Genomic DNA, 19,309 nt, shown 5'->3' with positions numbered 1-19,309 from the left:
TACTTTGGTCCTGCCCATCCATACAGGGGTTCTGGACACAGGTGGTTCAATTCCTCCATGATCGTATGGGCTCCCCACTGACCCTATGCCCCCGTCAGTGTGTGCTGTGGCTCCTCTCACTGTCTGAAGCCGAATAATACCTAAATATATTCATGCAAAGAGCATTCTTTCTTGCTAGGCTACAGACCTGGATGAGGGAGTCACCCCCCCACACCCCCCCAAATACAACAACAATGGATCAATGCTATTAACAACACACTTCTTACAAAAAAATTAATTTACACCCATAGGGGCTGCCCTGCGAAGTACCACAAAATTTGGGATAGATGGCTGGAGGAGGCCTCCACCTGTGATGCAGCGGACTAGCCGGGCCTCCCCTTGGTTGTCCCACGGGCCACTCACTGGTCCCCCACCCTTCCTCCTAAATGACAATGCAATAGGATGATACATGACAAAATGTACTATGTAAACCTTCTTACCAACTAAGGAACACATGGCTGACAGAACAAACTTCTCACACCAAAGACAGACTACAAGATACAGCAAGAGAGCAGGGGATCGTGGCTATAAAGATAAAGCCAGCTCATAATTTAGGTATGGACAATAAGAAAACAAAAACAAACATCACAGTTTTATATATATATATATATATATATATATATATATATATATATATATATATATATAAAATACAGTCCATCAATAAATGATACAATGTCTGTAACAAAAGTGCAGTCCCTTACACCAGAAACTCTTCAGTAATTGCCTCTGATCACCACAGTGCCCTTCACCCCACCTATAGGTGTCTTCTCACCTGCTTGAATGGACCTCACTAATTACAGGAGGTCTATATGCACTTTGCAGTGTTATAAGTGGCACCACTCCCACTGGCTGTATACTCCAAATCTGTGACTCTCAGAGTGTTGTCAGTCATATAGAAGGAAAGTACCATAGTGCAAATTGCTACTAAAAAGTATTTATTTCCATATAAAAAATCCACTCACATTTCACCTAGGTGAGGGGTGACGTAATCACACTGGGACTCGGTGGAGCTGTGCATGCAGAGGATTGTATTGTGAAATGCTAGTTTTTTACTTCTGAAATGTGAGTGGATTTTATATGGAAATAAGTACTTTTTATTAGCGATTTGCACTATGGTTCTTTCTCCTTTCCTCCTATATGATTGACACCACGCTGAGAGCTGCTAAGAGCCATGGATTTGAAGTATACAGCCAGTGTGAGCGGTGCCACTTATAACACTGCAAAGCGCATCTAGACCTCCATTAGCTTCACTCTGGAGACCAAAGGTATGTCCGTAACCTACTTTTAGGTTCTGGCCTATCTGGTTATCCAACTAGGTGAAGTTCACCTTTCCCTGTTTTTCGCTTCTTGTATTGGGGCTAAAACATTGCAAGTTATGAGGTTTCCACTGGCTCCATTTTGGCGTCAAAGTGTATCCAAACCTCAGTGGCCATTTAAACTGCATGTGGGTCCCTGATAAAATGCTTTACAAGACTCCAGCAAAAAAACTTCACAGCGATTGGTTCCATATTTAGATTCATGCTGGTATAGTAAGTGTGAAGACTTTGTTCTGCTATTTTTTTCTACCACCACCCCCCCCCCTCTTTCATCCCACGGTGGTCATTTTCCCACCCTCCTTTTTGGGTGGTATTCCTCTTGGCACAAGAGTGCTGCACCTGGACATGACATTTTTTCATCCTATCTTTGTTCTTTCAACGCCTTCTCTGGTGTTGCTGTCTCCTTCTTCTCTGTCGAGCATATGATCTCCGGCGCTTGAAACATTTAACACATGAGATTTTTTGTACGCTCTTGGAAGCTTTCAGCCCATTCCTTTTTCCCTGAAGAAGACCCTCACCTCACATGTCGAAACGCAGTGGATTTTATCTGTCTTTTTGACAGCTGGTTTGGGCCTCTTCCATTATTCATGTTTTCCTCTTCTGTCCGGATTATATCATTGGTATCATGTGTTTTTAGTTTTTGATGTATAATGTTATTTATCTTCTGTAATACATTTTCACTATTTTACACAATTTTCATTTTTTGAGTGTTCATTGTCCTTCAAGTCCCATTTTTGAGGAAATTTTCTTTTATATATTGTACCAGGGATGTGTACCTGAACCTCTCTCCTTTCCTAATCAATTAGTCTAAATTGTTTCTCACCCTATTGGCTGATACACAGCAGTGGCGCCATTGGCTGCCACTGCTGTCAGTCAGCTAGCCGAGAGGGGGCAGGGCCGGGCCGGGGCACCATGTCTGAATGGACACAGAGAGCTGTGACTCGGCTTGGTGCCCCCATAGCAAGCTGCTTGCTGTGGGGACACTGAACAGGAGGGAGGGGACAGTAGCACAGAAGAGAAGGATCAGGGCTGCTCTGTGCAAATCCACTGCAAAAGAGCAGGTAAGTATAACATGTTTTCTTATTTTATTTTATTTTTTTTTTTTTAATAGCAAAAAAATGAGACTTTACAATCACTTTAATGAATATGTTCTACTTCAAGCTTTTTTGTAATCAGCAGGTTATGTTTCTGAACAATAGAGAAAGAACCTACATCAGAGTTCTTATCAGAATCTGCTCTTACATTAGAGATCCCCTTTTCGTCACAATCCCCATCAGAGTACTCCTATGCATCATCATTGCCTCACAATTTCTGTCAGAGTTCCCTTTTGAATTAGGGTCTCTAATAAAGTTCCCTCTTACATCATGGTCCCTATCAGAATCCTCCATTACGTCAGGGTTCCCATCAGAGTCACACCCTTACATGAGAGTCCCCATCAATGTCTTCCCTTAGACCACTTTCACATTGGGGCCGCCGCTGCGTTAACGGTAAAGCACCACTCGTTTTATCAGCGCTTTACTGCTGTTTAAGCTGTGCTTTTCGGCCGCTAGCAAGACGCTTTTAACCCCAAAAAAGGAGTGAAAACTCCTGTGTTGTGGCGCTTCTGAAGCACTTCTCAGGTGCCCCAGAAGTTCTCCCTATTTATTACAATGGGCAGCGGTGTTTTGGGAGCGCTGTATACAGTGCTCCCAAACCGCCCCAAAGATGCTGCTTGCAGAACTTTTTCTAATGACCTGCAAGCGCACAGGCCGGGTGTGAATGGGAGACAGTTTTCAGGCACTATTTCTAGCGCTAAAATGCCTGAAAACTGTCTCAGTGTGAAAGGGGTCTAACATCAGAGTCCACCCTTAACACACTTATAAAATAAAATTGCACCTAGCAATTTTGAACAGCATCTTTAGTGTTTTTTTGCACAGTCACATTTTTTAGCTATTTTTGCACAAATTATTGCACAGTGCTAAATCATCTATATTTATAATATTAAGTTGCGCTGATCGCTTATTTATTTTATACACTTACAAATTTCCTGCAAGCCTGTAGAGCCAGGGAGTGTGGTAAACAGCAGGTGGAGGCTGAGCAGGTCTGGACGCTGGAAGTACAGTCCTCCCCTGAATACTGTGGCAAGCCCACGATTGTTTGTTAGGATGTCAGTGATCCTAGTAACCAGTGATGGTACAATAACGACACAGTATGGGGCCTGCTCTAGAGACCTGGGGGAGGTGGCTGTTGAGGAGAAACAGGGACCATAGGTTGACCTGAAGACCTCTAAGTTTCAGAGGCCACTGATCCTAACTGCAAGATAGATAAAATCTTGCAGCAGGCCAGTTTTGAGACTCCTGCCATATACTGTACCATTGTCGTTATTCAAATAAGCACTTTAACTGTTGTTTTTATCTTTTTTTCATCACAGCTTAGCTTAATTTAATTGGATTTTTGATCACAAAGAATAAGTAGTATGAGTATAAGATATCATAGAAATAAAAGGTACTTTTTAAAAAAACTTTCTTAAAGGTTTCAGGCTCAATCATAAAAGCAAAAGTGGTTCCAATTAGGAAGAAAAAGTGGTAGAAGTCTCTTCAGTGCTGTTTTCCTTTTTTGTTCATTTTTGTGTGGTATATAAAAGATGTTAGGCTGTAGTTTGCAGCTTTTAGTGACTATCACATCCAAACTGTCATACAGTAAATTGTAGCCATTTTAATGCACATTTAAAATGAATTCCATTCCATTTCCACAGGCTGCTGTGAGCAGGGATTCATCACACGATTAATAGTGAAATAAGAACCAATACAAATTATTCCCCAACCATTTCACATGAGAAGTAAACTCCATGGTGCCTATATCTGCCTCTAGGCTTCTCATTTAAAACTTTGCAGTGGGTGACATGCTAGTTTCTTTCAGACAATATTAAATGTCCTGACTGTTCCTTATACCATTGCTGAAAAATATAAAGAAATGGTTACTCTCAAGACCCCTTCTTGCTATAAAATATTGTTCTTACAATACAAAATGTTTATCCGGTCCCCCATTTGATTTTTTTATTGCTCAGCCGTGCGTGTTTTTTATTTATTTATTTATTTTTAATGTCCTTTATGGGACATTAAAAGATACAAAAGATAAAAAATGTACTGTACAAAATAGGAGTATTGCTCCTATCCTTAGTGTCACATTCTTATTATCTTCCATTATATACCATTTCTTAATATGCCCTAATGAGTTACAATGTGTATTTACTGTAATGTAAAGTTCCCAGTGAAGCAGAATCCAACTATGCAGATTCTGGTGGCATGCTAGGCCATGAAGTCCAACAGCAAGCCTCTGCAAAAATAAAGAAAGGAATAAAAATATGTAACATTAAATATCATTTATATGTCAGTCTTTTGAGCTGTACAGCAAATAGGGAGCATACATATAATGATAATGAACTGACAACAAACAACATGCTGAATTACTTGTATAAAATATTGCGTCTTAAAACGTATAATTTTCTTTGGCAAAGCTATTTTTTTTTTCTATTTTTGCTACCCATTTTAATTGTTGACACAAAGCACAGAGAAGCAAGGCCTAAATAACCCATAGGCTTATCTTGTCATTACAATATTTATTCTTGTTATAATCAAAAGGCCGACAAGTGAAATTAAAGTTTAATACTACCATGATGAGTATGCTGCATAAAGTTTTTAAATATTAATAATGCTATGTTCCTTTTCAATGAAAAAATAAATATGTTGACAAGATGAATTGCATTAAATCAAAACAATATATTAAATCACTACCCTTACAATTTACAAACATTTCCATTTATAATATGATACATAGCTATTGGAGTTGAACTCATAATGAAATGATGGGCTGTTATTCTCAATAAATTAGATTTAGAACTGCATGGAGACACTCAGGAAGGATAATACCAGTAAATATATACAAACAATAATGTATGCAGTCTATGCCTAAATTTTTTGGTAAGCATTATGTATTAATGTAAACCACAGATTATCAGTCAAGGTACATATCAACCACATCTGTGTAATATGTAGCTTGCCTGTGTGTACAAATTTGACACATGGAATTATAAGTAGTAATAGCCTTTTATGTTCTTTTATGTTCTGAAGAAGCTGCACACAATAAAATAGTTAAATAAAGCCATCTATTAAAATGCCGGAAAAAAATAAGTGAGGCAACTGCACACTGTGAATATTCTGTTTGGATGACATTACTGACTGTCTCTGTTGTCAATTATTCAAAACACCTGTTACCCCTAGCTGCTATTAGGCCGGGTTCACACTGGGGCGACACGACAGCCGTCCTACTTTGGATCCGACTTTGCCCTGCGACTTGAAGCCGACATACGTCCGACTTTCAATGAACGGGGATCTGGCTTGGATCCCCGCCAATGCCAGGCACTGTGTGTGGTATGAATCTTGAGGGGGAACTTGGCGCCAAATTTTAAATAAAAAACTGGCATGGGTTCCCCCTCCAAGAGCATACCAAGCCCTTCGGTCTGGTATGGATTTTAAGGGGCACCCCCTACGCCGAAAAAACGGCGTGGGGTCCCCCCCAAATCCATACCAGACCCTTATCCGAGCACGCAGCCTGGCCGGTCAGTAAAAGGAGTGGGGACGAGTAAGCGCCCCCCCCCCCGAACCGTAACAGGTCGCATGCCCTCAACATGGGGGGTGGGTGCTTTGTGGCAGGTGGCGCCCTGCGGCCCCCCCACCCCAAAGCACCTTGTCCCCATGTTGATGAGGACAAGGGCCTCTTCCCGACAACTCTGGCCATTGGTTGTCGGGGTCTGCGGGCGGGGGGCTTATCGGAATCCCGGCCCCCCACCCTATGTGAATGAGTATGGGGTACATCATACCCCTACCCATTCCCCTGGGGAAAAAAAGTGTTCCTAAAAAAACGCTAGACAGGTTTTTAAAGTAATTTACTAGGCAGCTCCGGGGGTCTTCTTCCGACTTCGGGGCTCTATCCCGACTTCTCCGCATTCTCCGGCCTCTTCTCCATGCTGTCCAGTTCTTCTCCCGCTCTCCGTTCTCTTCTGCCGGGCTCCTCCGCTATCTTCTGCTCTTTTGCCCGCTCTTTTGCTGGCGGTGGCCTGGTCTTCTCTGCCGCCTTCTTCCCTCTTCTCTAATTCCATTGTTGACACAACACTCTCTCCCAATTTAATGCCGTGTGCGCGGTCCGCAACAACTTATATAGAGATGGGGTGTGGTCACCGGGTGATATCACCCGGTGACCCTGCCCCTTATGACGTCACAGTCCCATCATGCCCCGGGAAGACCCCTGGAGCTGCCTAAAAAATTACTTCAAAAACCTGTCTAGTGTGTTTTTTTTTAATTGACACTTTTCCTAGGTGAAAGGGTAGGGGTGCGATGTACCCCATACTCATTCACTTAGGGTGGGGGGCCGGGATCTGGGGGCACCCTTATTAAAGGGGGCTCCCGTATTCCGATAAGCCTCCCGCCCGCAGACCCCGTCAACCAACGGCCAGGGTTGTCGGGAAGAGGCCCATGTCCTCATCAACATGGGGACAAGGTGCTTTGGTGTGGGGGGGGCCGCAGGGCGCCACCTGCCACAAAGCACCCACCCCCCATGTTGAGGGCATGCGACCTGTTACGGTTCGGGGGGGGGGCGCTTACTCGTCCCCACTCCTTTTACTGACCGGCCGGGCTGCGTTTTTTTCGGTGTAGGGGGGGTTCCCCTTAAAATACATACCAGACCCAAGGGCCTGGTATTCTCTTGGAGGGGGAACCCATGCCGTTTTTTTATTTATTGAGTTCCCCCTCAAGATCATCTGAGCACAAGTCACATGCCAAAGTCGGATCGTGCAAGATGGTGATCCGACTTTGATCCCACTTCAATGATAGTCAATGGTCTGAAGTGGGATCAAAGTCGGACCAAAGTAGTACAGGGAGCATTTTCAAAGTCGGACCGACTTGTGTCAGATCAGTTAGGACGGCTCCCATATGGAAACATTGATTTTCACATGTCATGCGACATGAGCTCCCAATGACGGAGCGTTTGTCGCACTAGTGTGAACCCGGCCTTAAACCCAACAGGAAAAAGGGGGAGGGGGCAGTTGAGTGATTTGGGAACATTACATTCTTTATAATACTTGCGTAAAAGATTAAAACTAAAGTTGCTATAAACCTCACACATGACATATGATAAAGCACACCCTTCTATACGGTGTACTTGTATCTCTCCAAAGCTCTTAGACCCCTATCACTGGGGCTTTGCCCGAGTGTTAGCGGTAAAACACTGCTCGTTTTACCGGCGCTTTACTGCTGTTTAAGTGCTGCTTTTCGGCCGCTAGCGGGGTGCTTTTAACCCCCGCTAGCGGCCAAAGGGGTTGAAAACACCCATGTTGTGCCGCTTCTGCAGTGCTTTTCAGGTGCTTCGGAAGCACTGACCATTCATTGCAATGGGCGGGGCGTTTTGGGAGCGCTGTATACAGCGCTCCCTAACCGCCCCAAAGATCATGCTTGCAGGACTTTTTCTAACATCCGCAATTCCACCGCCCCAGAGTGAAAGCACTCGGGCTTTCACATCCTTGCGGCATGGGAGGCAGTTTCCAGCTGATTTGCAGGCGCTATTTCTAAAATGCCTGAAAACTGCCTCAGTGTGAAAGGGCTCTTAGACCCCATACATACTATACAACTATTGTTATCAGATTTCCTTTAGGTTTACCAAAATCATGTAGTGCAAAGGCCTGCCTGAATGTATACAAATTGAAACTCTTAAGGTTTGACCTCATATTATATGGTTTTGTTAAATCTGAAGGAAAAAATCTACAGAAAATTGTATAGTGTGTATCCAGCTTTAGTGTGATTTCTCTCCTGGTTTCTCTGGTATCATGACTCGGTTCTTGCAGGTTTTCCTGACACCAAAAGTTAAAATAGTGTTGGGGGAGGGAGGTGCAGCACTCGACCAGTTAATCATATCCACAGCTGTCCTTGTGCCAGAACCTACTGCTGTTTGAAGGGGGTGTGTCTCTTTCCTCCAATGAGAGCTCAGAGCTGTTGGCTGTGTTAAGACTTCAGATCCCCACCCCCTGTTCCTAGAACTAGGGAGAAATCCTTTCTTTTGTTGATTTTCAGAACAATCCCTCAGAAGAAATGACTGCAGGTACACAGCTACAACTTATGTAGGAGGATTTGTTTAACCCCTTCCCACCCACCGGCTGTCAAATGAAGGCTGGGCAGCGCGGCTCTCGTTCTAGGTGGACGTCATATGACAACCGCTCTCGCTCGCCCCTGGGGGTGTGCAGTGCGGCAATCGCGGCCGTGCTGTGTTGCTAGGACACGGTGTGACCCCGATCTGTGTAAAGAGCCGCGGCTGTTCATCAGTGCCCATAAATGCGGCATATTTGTGCCGCCTCATCAGTGCCCATAAGCGCCGCCTCATCAGTGCCCATAAGCGCCGCCTCATCAGTGCCCATAAACGCCGCCTCATCAGTGCCCATCAGTGCAGCCTATCAGTGCCCATCAGTTCTGCCTCATCAGCGCCCATAAGTGAAGGAGAAAAATTACTTATTTACAAAATTTACTGACAGAAATTAAGAAAAACTTTTTTTAGGAAAAAATAAAAACAAACGGCAGTGATTAAATACCACCAAAAGTAAGCTCTATTTGTGTGAAGAAAATGATAAAAATTCCATTCCATAGTTACAGTGTAGCATGACCGTGCAATTGTCATTCAAAATGTGACAGCTCTGAAAGCTGAAAAATGGCCTGGGCAACCATTTATTCTGTACCTTCTATAATTTGGGAACTTGTGTAAGGTAACTGTTAATAATTATTTATGCTATGAAGTTGTTATATGTTATATTGGTTGCCTTTAGTAAAGTATGTATTATCATGATTGGCACATCCAACGATATGTGTAGTGTTAACCATGCAAGTCAATACTGACCCTAACACTTGCCATTTTCTGAGCCTGCTAATTGATTCTTTAATATAAATTTAGTGGGTGGCTTCACTGACCAGTAGAGACGCTCCGAAGGTAGGAGTCATGGCACCAAGCTAGTTATGAAGGCATTGTTCACACCATGTGTGCATAAAATGTGTTTACATCTTGTTCACACCATGTGCGGAAGCACATGTGCAATGACACAAAGAAAATTGTTTTCTGTGTACCCTGTTAACACCATAATATTCACTGGATTTTTTTTATTCTGCATAGAAATATGAAACCAAACGTTTTCTGTAACTGCTTAAAGATTGTTGGCCGGTGTTTGGCTTCATTTGTTAGTGTATCTTAATCTGGTAGTACATCTAACAATCCCCTCCCCCTGACTGACAATGCAGCTGTCCAAAGGTGCCTCTGTGCTCCTTTATCTAGAGTAGGGATACTCGAATGCAGGAGGGGTGATTCTTGGCCAGATCACCAGGTGAAAACAGAGGAAAAAAGAACCTAAAAAAGAAAAAAAATTCAGTCACCACATCTAATGATTGGTAGTCTTCAATATATTACATTTTTCATCTAATACTTAGTGAAAAAAAAAGGCTCTGTTGAATAAACCAGTGGATAATGTACCCCGACATTCCCAGACACTAATTCATTTTCTGTTCCTTGCGGCAAAAATTGCCATTGTCACAGCACGGAAAAGTCCTGTTATAGATATGGTGGTAATTTGGGTTATAGAACAGATCCCTAGGTCTCTCTTGCCTGCCGAAAGGTTCAAGAAATTGTGCGCAAGGGAGACCTATCGGATCTATCGTCTGGACGTCCTCTTACCTGGAGGCATCAATGAGTGCATTGAAACATCTGCCATTCTGTGATGTCTGCGCACATATATATGCTTATGTGTATGTTTTTTTCATGATCATATCACCAGTTTATCATGTTATATCAGTTTGCACATGGAGTGTGTACACATGTCCTTTCTTTTTTCTTTCCCTTCCCCTCCTCATTTCTTCTCACCTCCTCCCCCCTTTTCCTATTTCCATAACCCCCCTTCCCCCCCATCTTTTGTTTTCCCATAACCCCCCCCTCCCTTTCCCCCCCCCCTTTCAAATGACTGTTCTCCCATATCCCATATATTACATTATTTCATATCAAAAACTGCCTTCTGTGTTTATTTACACTACACTTTTTTTTGGGTGAATGAGTAGGGGTACTATGTACCCCATACCATTTACATGGGGGGGTGGGATTGGGGGCCCCATTGTTAAAGGGGGCTTCCAGATTAGGATAAGCCCCCTGTCTGCAAACCCCCCACAACCACCAGCCAGGGTTGTGCGGAAAAGGTCTTTGTCCTTTTCAACATGGGCCAAGGTGCTTTGGGGAGAGGAGCACTCCCATGATGAGTGCAAATGGCCTGGTATGGTTCAGGAGGGGGCAAGCAAACACCCCCCCTTCTTCCTGGTAAGGAAGTGGCGGCCGACTTCCCAGCCCACTCCTTAACAACCAGATATAAACTGGTTGTTAAGAATACTGTCAGTGTTTAAGAGCATTTAGGAGCTAGCAGATTTTTTCCTTGCTGGTAAATCGCTACCAAAAAAGTTTTTTTTTTTTTTTTTTTTTTTTTTTCCTGCTCCTAGAAACTGAATCTTGAAAAACACTTCTAGCCTAAAATAGTGTGAATGTACACATAAAATAACACTATTTGCCTCTTGGGGCAGAAAAAAAAAAAAAACACCCAAAGCAGCTGTTAGGAGCCTAAAAATAGATGGGGAGAGTAAGAACTACGGTCAGTTTTTATTGTTGTCTGTGCCCCATTAGGGGAGATTCACTCTGTGTCTTGTGTACTGTTATCCCTATTACTGAAAGCAAAAGTAAAATAAAATCCCAAAATTTTGGTTGACATCAGCACACATAGAGGGGGAATCCTCCAATGGGGACAGTAGTTCTGGTGATCCTGGTGACATATCAGGATTCATTCACTTTGAGGGATATCCTCTTCCCTCCTGTTTTGGCTACGATACAGGAGGTGAAGGGAAATCTCTCCAATGGGACACAGATGGCAAACAAATAAAAAAAAAATAAAACTGGCCAGGGTTATAACCCTCCCCATCCAAAATGAAAAATAAAAGTTTTGCGTTTAGTTACACTGCAAAGTGTATCGAAAACCAACTGCATAAATGCCATTGACTGTAGCTTAGCAGTTCTTAGATGTAGTGGCTTCAACTGTTTTATTGTCTTTGCTGTTTTGCTGTATTGTATGCATAAGGGCAGCCATTGTTGCCACACTGGCTGGACTTCTGTTTTTCTTCATTGCATGGTGGATTAATAGGACTAGTAGTTTACACAATATATCTGTGCTCTATGTTCAGATTACAGGAAGTGACAAGAACACTGTGTTTTGGCAAGCTCAGCAGGTAATGTCTGTACTAGTTGAGTCTGAGATTTAAAAACCAAATGCAGCCACATCTAAAGACTGGTAAGCTGCAATATATAAAATTTTTGCTTTGGGGGTTAGGTATACTTTAGCCCTGGTTCACACTATTAAGATGTGGGAACCAGTGCGATTCCAGTGCCGGTTCCCGCATCGCATCTCTCTCGCAGGCAGTGTGCACTGCCCTCTGCGAACCGCTGCAGGTTTCCATACAAAGTTAATGACACCCTTAAATCTGGACAGGAATTGGATTGCATGAGTGTGAACACCCATGCGATCCGATTCCAGTGCGGGGGAAAAAAATGTTCCTGCACCATACTCTACCTCCTCCAAACGATACCTATCAAACTCCCCAACACCTTTTATGCAATCATTCAAAAAAGTATGTAGCAACTACCTCTGGAATTAAAAGCGCCCCAGAATTAGGTACACCCAGTTAACCACTTCAGTCCCGGAAGATTTGGCTGCTCAATGACCAGGCCATTTTTTGTGATTCGGCACTGCGTTGTTTTAACTGACAATTGCACCCAAACAAAATTGATGTTATTTTTTTCCACACAAATAGAGCTTTATTTTGGTGGTATTTGATCACCTCTGTGGTTTTTATTTTTTGCGCTATAAACAAAAGAAGAGTGACAATTTTGAAAAAACACTATCCTTTACTTTTTGCTATAATAAATATCCCAATTTAAATCCTCAGTTTAGGACGATATGTATTCTACATATTTTTGGTAAAAAAAAAAAAAAAAATTGCAATAAGCATATATTGATTGGTTTGCGCAAAAGTTATAGCGCCTACAAAAAAAGGGATAGATTTATGGCATAAATAATAAAAATAAAAAAAAAATTAAAACCCCCGTTCCAACGAGCTCGCGCGCAGAAGCGAACGCATACGCGAGTAGCGCCCGCATATGAAAACGGTGGTCAAACCACACATGTGAGGTATCACCGCTACCGGTAGAGCGAGAGCAATAATTCTAACCCCAGACCTCCTCTGTACCGCAAAATATGCAACCTGTAGAATTTTTTAAACATCGCCTATGGAGATTTTTGAGGGTAAAAGTTTGACGCCATTCCACAAGCGGGTGCAATTTTGAAGCGTGACATGTTGGGTATCAATTTACTTGGCGTAACATTATATTTCACAATATAAAAAAAAATTGGGCTAACTTTACTGTTGTCTTATTTTTTTATTCAAAAAAGTTAATTTTTTTCTAAAAAAAAAGTGCGCTTTTAAGACCGCTGTGCAAATATGGTGCAAAAAAAAGTATTGCAACGACCGCCATTTTATTCTCTAGGGTGTTAGAAGAAAAACCATATATAATGCTTGGGGGTTCTAAGTAATTTTCTAGCAAAAAAAACCTGTTTTAAACATGTAAACACCTGAAATCCAAAACGAGGCTAGTCCTTAAGTGGTTAAACTTTCCAAGACCCCGGGACCTTTATCACCAATACTAATGAACCCTGAATTCTCCCTAGGGGATGGCCCCTCATCCACTAACCAGTAAACAACCTGACATTGGTTTACGTATAAATCATATTCTTCGGGATGGCAAGCTACACACCCAGGAACACATGAACACACTCTTGGCTGAACCAAACTTAGACTTCCTAGAATACTTGCAAATTAAACACTACATAAACTCTATTCAACGCAAGACTGACCTGTCCGAAGCCCTAACCCCCTTTAAAAACCTAAGCCACACGCCTCAACGCCATGTTCACAACATGCTCTGGGATGATACCCAAGCTGATGAGGGGATAGCCTGCAAGGCCTGGGCCCAAGATTTACGCACAAATTTAACAAACACCATCTGGGAAAACATATACCGGTATGTACACAAGGGTTCCATAATGTTCTTGACTCTTCTTTTATTGAAAAAAAAAAAGTTTTGGGAAAAAAAAAAAAAAATTTCTTAACAATGTACATAATTTCAGTATATTTGCTTTTAGTTGCCAGTTTATTAACTGCATTCTTCTGATAAGAGTAGAAGCCCAACAACCTGTATTATTTTTTTGGTGCCATTTAAAGGAGAAGTAGGGCCAAAGTGCATCTCATTCTGCACTCCTCTGACAGTTATTTAGCCAACAGTGGGCTAAAGTCTATTGTTGGCTGACCTCATTCAGTTGGTCCAGACTCTGGAGAGATCCACCCAGATGCCTGGACTTTCAGTATGCCAGTGACAGTCACCATCTCTCTACTCACTGAAGACCAAGAACTGAGCGATCAGCTGTCTTTGATCACACTGTTCTCAGTGCACTTTTGAGAGGTGGTCTTAAACGAAAGACCACCCCATCCACCCCTTGTTTTTGTATATTACATTTTTTTTTTCTTTGGTACCCAATGGGCCTGACATATATTAATGTAAGTGTATGACAATAAATAGAAGTAACAGATAAAGGTGACCTAAATATGTCAATAGTTTACCAGACAATGCGCCTCAGTAAGGGTCAAAAAATGTATAAATAATGTGTCAATAAATCACCAAAAATGTGCCTCAGAGGGGCCATATACCATAGAACAGAGATGTATAAAAACTATATTATAAAAAACACACAAGTGCAGCAAAGTCCAAAAAAAAAAAAAAAAAATATATATATATATAATTTTTTTTTTTTTTTTTTTGACTTTGCTGCACTTGTGTATATATAAAAAAAATCCTAAGGAAAGTGGTCAGTGTGGACAGGTGAAAAACACAAAATAAACAGTAGTGAAGCTGCAAAATGGCCAAAAGTTCAAAGTGTTCAGGTGACTCTTGTGTTCAGAGAATCAGGTGACTTCTGTGCTCCCCCTAGTGGGTCCCTACTCACCAGCTCCCTACACCCCTGCAGGGGTAACAGGCATGTGTGATTATCCTGAGATGATATCCTGGCGTCTCTGCTCAGGGTCTGTATCTGACTCCTATGTTCTGTAGGGCCTTTACAGCTCGCTCCACCCAGTTAGGATATCCAGAGGGGTCTCGCCAGTCACTTTTCCCAATAATCGGTGTGTGCACCGTGCAACGAGCGGCCCTGCTGGACGGAGGATCCATCTCTGACTAGCTGACGAATTGATTATTGGGAAAAGTGACTGACGGGACCCCTCTGGATCTCCTAACTGGGTGGAGCGAGAGCTGTAAAGGCCCTACAGAATATAGGAGTCAGATACGGACACCAGGATATCATCTCAGGATAATCACACATGCCTATTACCCCTGCAGGGGTGTAGGGATCTGGTGAGTGGGGATGCACTAGAGGGAGCAGGGAAGTCACCTGATTCCCTGAACACTTTAAACTTTTGGCCATTTTGCAGCTTCACTACTGTTTATTTTGTGTGTTTTTGTTTTTCACCTGTCCACACTGATCACTTTCATTAGGATTTTTTATATGCATATATATATATATATATATTTTTGGACTTTGCTGAACTTATGTGTTTTTTATAGTATAGTTTTTATACATCTCTGTTCTATGGTATATGGCCCCTTTGAGGCACATTTTTGGTGATTTATTGACATATTATTTATACATGTTTTTTATGGTTTATGGCCCTTACTGAGGCGCATTATCTGGTAAACTAGGTCACCTTTATCTGTTACTTCTATTTATTGTCATACACTTACATTAATATATGTCAGGCCCATTGGGTACCTTTTATCACACTGTTATGATTGCATGGTGCCTGCACCATTAGGTGATCTATCTCTCTCTCTCTCTCTCTCTCTCTCTCTCTCTCTCTCTGTATGTGTATGTATATATATAGATATATATCTATATATATAGATATATATCTATATATATACTCTTTCCCACTTATGTAGATACATCTGGCACATACATTTTACATGACCCTCACTCGATAGCCAATAGGTAGTGCCACTCACCCCATTTGGTTAATATCTATTCTCTGTAAGTTCCTTTTTTGGGACTGATTAGGGGAGGCTGCAACCTAGTATTATTTATCTGTCTTGTTATTATCCTGAGCGCAGAGCTTATCTCTATTTTGTACTTTTGATCCAGGCAGGCCACAGCATGGGTTGTCATGTCCTCTTTTGCGGCGAGCCTGCCCACTGTCTTCTGGGACCTGTGTGTGTCCCAAAAGACAAGCTGGCCATTCACAAAGTGCCGCACGACTGGTGCATGCATAGTAGGAAACCGGCAGTGGAGCCTCATTGCTCCACTGCCGGTTTCCCTTGTTGGAATGGTGCCGCCTGCACCTGATGCGATGGATGGATCGGCCTCGAGGGACCGACATCATGGGCTCCCTGGATGGGTAAGTGTCCTTATTAAAAGTCAGCAGCTACAGTGTTTGTAACTGCTGACATTTAATTTAATTTATTTTTTTTATTTTTATTTTTTTTTTGCGGCTGGAACACCACTTTAAAGGCAGTGGTGGACAGATTGCAGCATGGGATCGATAGTGAGTATGTGGGTTTGTTTTTTCAAAACCCTGGACTTCCAGCCCAAGGATGGCATATGACATCCTTGACCTTCAGTGGGTGTATATGAATGATGCCTGCAGTTACAGGCAGCATCCAGATATCATCTTTTAATGCCAGTAATTCTGTGCACCATAACAATGATCATAGCGGCAGTTCTGCCGCTTGATCGTTCTTACAGGCGACAGGAAGGGACATCCCCCCCCGCCACCCTCCGGTGCTTCTCTGGGCTCTCCTGTGCCATCGGGGACCCAGAGAAAGAATCCACCTCTGCCGGATGACGACCATAGAGATGACTGTTGACCAGATGGTTACCAGTCATCTCTATGGCCGTCGGAGGCCTGAGCACGACGTTATGACGTCATGTCCGGGCCGCAATTGTAAACAAAGCCACGATCGCAGCTGGAAAGCATGGGATCGTTAATTTATTTATTTTTTGATCTCATGCTTTCCAGCCTGGAGGAGAGATGTGGGGTCTTACAGACCCCATGTCTCTCCACAAAGAGGACCTGTCAAGCACCATTATTACAAGGGGTGTTTACATTCCTTGTAATAGGAATGAAAGTGATCAAAAAAAATAAAGAGAAAGTGTAAAAAAATAAAGTAAAATAAACAATACAAATAAATAAATAAAGTGCCCCCGCCCCTGTGTGCTTGCGCAGAGAAGCAAATGCACACGTAAGTCCCGCCCCCACATGTATAAACACCGTTCAAACCACGCATGTGAGGCATCGCTGCATGCGTTAGAGCGAGAGCAACCTCTTCTGTAACTCTAAACTGGTAACCTGTAAAAAATGTTAGCATCGCCTATGGCAGTGGTTCTCAACTCCTGTCCTCAGGACCCACTAACAGGCCAGGTTTGCAAGATAATAAAACTATAATACATCACAGGTGATATAATTTGCTGCTCAGTGATTGCAGTATTCTAGTCTGCATCTCCACAAGGTAATACTTAAAATCTGGCCTGTTAGTGGATCCTGAGGACAGGAGTTGAGAACCACTGGCCTATGGAGATAAATTTGGCGCCATTCCGTGAGTGTTTGCAATTTTAAAGCTTGACATGTTGGGTATCTATTTACTCGGTGTAACATCATCTTTCACATTAAACAAAAAAATGGGGATAACTTTACGGTTTTGTTACTTTTTAATTCATGAAACTGTTTTTTTTCCCCGAAAAATGTGTTTGAAAAATTGTTGTGCAAATACCGTGTGACATAAAAAGTTGTGCAATGACCGCCATTTTATTCCCTAGGGTGTCTGCTAAAAAAACAAAAACATATAATGTTTGGGGGTTTTGAATAATTTTCTAGCAAAAAAATGATGATTTTTACATGTAGGAGAGGAGTGCCAAAACAGGCCCGGTATTGAAGTGGTTAAGCAAGGTGCTAGAATGTGTGTCACAATTAGTAATATTGTTCCATGCCTATTTGAGGGAGACCATATCGATGTTCCAGCTACATGTCTGTTTTGTAGGTATCTTGTTGCAATTTGTCCCTGAGGATTCTTGCTTTATGTGCCAAATTCAGACTTTTTTACTTTAAGTCCCAAAAAAAAAGGCAATTATATTATGGCAACTGTAACCTAAACGTCCCTAATCTTCTCTAACAGGAGTAGAACATGGCATTGTTTTCTACTGTGTGTAGCTTAACCGCTTCAATGCATTTCTGCATGCCCCCATCCTAAAGGGTGCTTATTTCAGCAGCTGCAGGCTTCTGTCTGCACAATCAAGTCATGTGATTCTTTTCTGACAACTGTCACTGACACAATGTTTTTTTCCTACAGAATTCCTGCTCAGGTTTTTTATTTATTTTTTATTATTTATTTATTTTGTTATTGGTTTATTTGTACCATTTGGTGCAAACTCTATAAACAAGTATGTAAAGTTGAAAAAATAATGCATTTGCTTGCCAAAATAAATTTCTTATCATAGTTGCTGATTTCACATATCTTTGTAATTTAATGTTTGGTTGAATATTCCAATCTCTTGACCATGTCAAGACCTGCAGCCATGTTGGCTCTTTTGCATTAATGAAGAAGAATACAGTATGTATTAAGTGACCAAAGATTGTATCTTATGTACCACATATTGTTTTTTTTCTGGTTTCTTTGCCAACACTGTTCAAAATAACACATCATGTATTTTGTTTTACTATAAACATATTTTCTTTGTCTAGCAATGTAACTAAAATGTCAAGTGTTTCTGTGTGGCTATCTGAAATTTTGTGAGAAATCGAGCAAACTGTGACATGCAGATAATAAATACTTTATCTCAATGGCAATTACTGTCTGAACTGGCCAGTTACTGTGCCAAATGGTTATGCTGGCCTTGGCATCAAGTAGTAAGCCTGTACACAGCCTGCATCTTAAAGGCCGTTCTCTAATAAAATTGAGTGCTGTTTACAGAAGGACCATTGTCAAGCAGTTTGGTCATTTTTCAGCAACATTAATTTGCAGTCAAACGTGTATAATTTATTGAAGTGCTATGGAAACTTAAGTTAGACGAGTAATAGAAAGAAGTGAAAATGTTCCCATTTCAAGTCTTCTACCTCTTATATGATGATGGATGTTTCCCTGTGACTCCAGATAAATCGGAGACGTGTTTTTTTTTTTTTTTTTTGTTCCTCTCAGCACAGCTTTAACGGAGTTGCATCCTAGCCATCATAAGATAGATTACCCCCATATATATATTAGTCTAGCATAATGGGTGTCACTTGTGAGCTGCTTGCTTGAGGACAGCACAGTAAACAGTACAATAACTCAAGTGACATATACTGGCTATATTGAGAATCTGGAACTAGAAGAAAATTACTTTCTTCCTTAAACCACTGCGTGCATAAACTATGAAACATTGTATAGCTAACATTTTATTGTTTGGCACACTTGTAAAGATAAATCATAGACTTGGGTGGTCATTTTCTAAAGTAAATATAAACAGATTTTGATAATTTGAAATTTTATACTGTACTCCTACGTATACTCTGTGCGACATTACCACTTTTTTTGCAAGGAATTTTTTTTTATAACCTTTAGAATTGCTTGTAAGTTGTTTTTTTTTTTTTTGTTTTCTTATTTTTAAATCTGATTTCTATTCAATGCACGTGGGTTTATGTAACACCAAACATTCACATACATCGAATTACTAATAAGTTATGTTTTTTTTTTGTTTTTTTTGTTATTATTATTATTATTATTAT

The 19,309-nt window shown here is 41.5% G+C and overlaps 1 protein-coding gene across 4 annotated transcripts in view; it reads left to right on the top strand.

The window, feature by feature from the left end:
- CRIM1 (cysteine rich transmembrane BMP regulator 1) overlaps nucleotides 1-19,309 on the top strand; it is a 1,688,666-nt gene that overhangs the window by 988,131 nt on the left and 681,226 nt on the right. The gene's annotated exons all lie outside the window — the stretch shown is intronic.

The sequence above is a fragment of the Aquarana catesbeiana genome, linkage group LG04, assembly GCF_042186555.1.
Source record: "Aquarana catesbeiana isolate 2022-GZ linkage group LG04, ASM4218655v1, whole genome shotgun sequence".
In the NCBI taxonomy this organism is placed as follows: Eukaryota; Metazoa; Chordata; class Amphibia; order Anura; family Ranidae; genus Aquarana; species Aquarana catesbeiana.
Note: the sequence above shows the minus strand (reverse complement) of the source record. Positions and strands in the feature narration are given on the sequence as shown.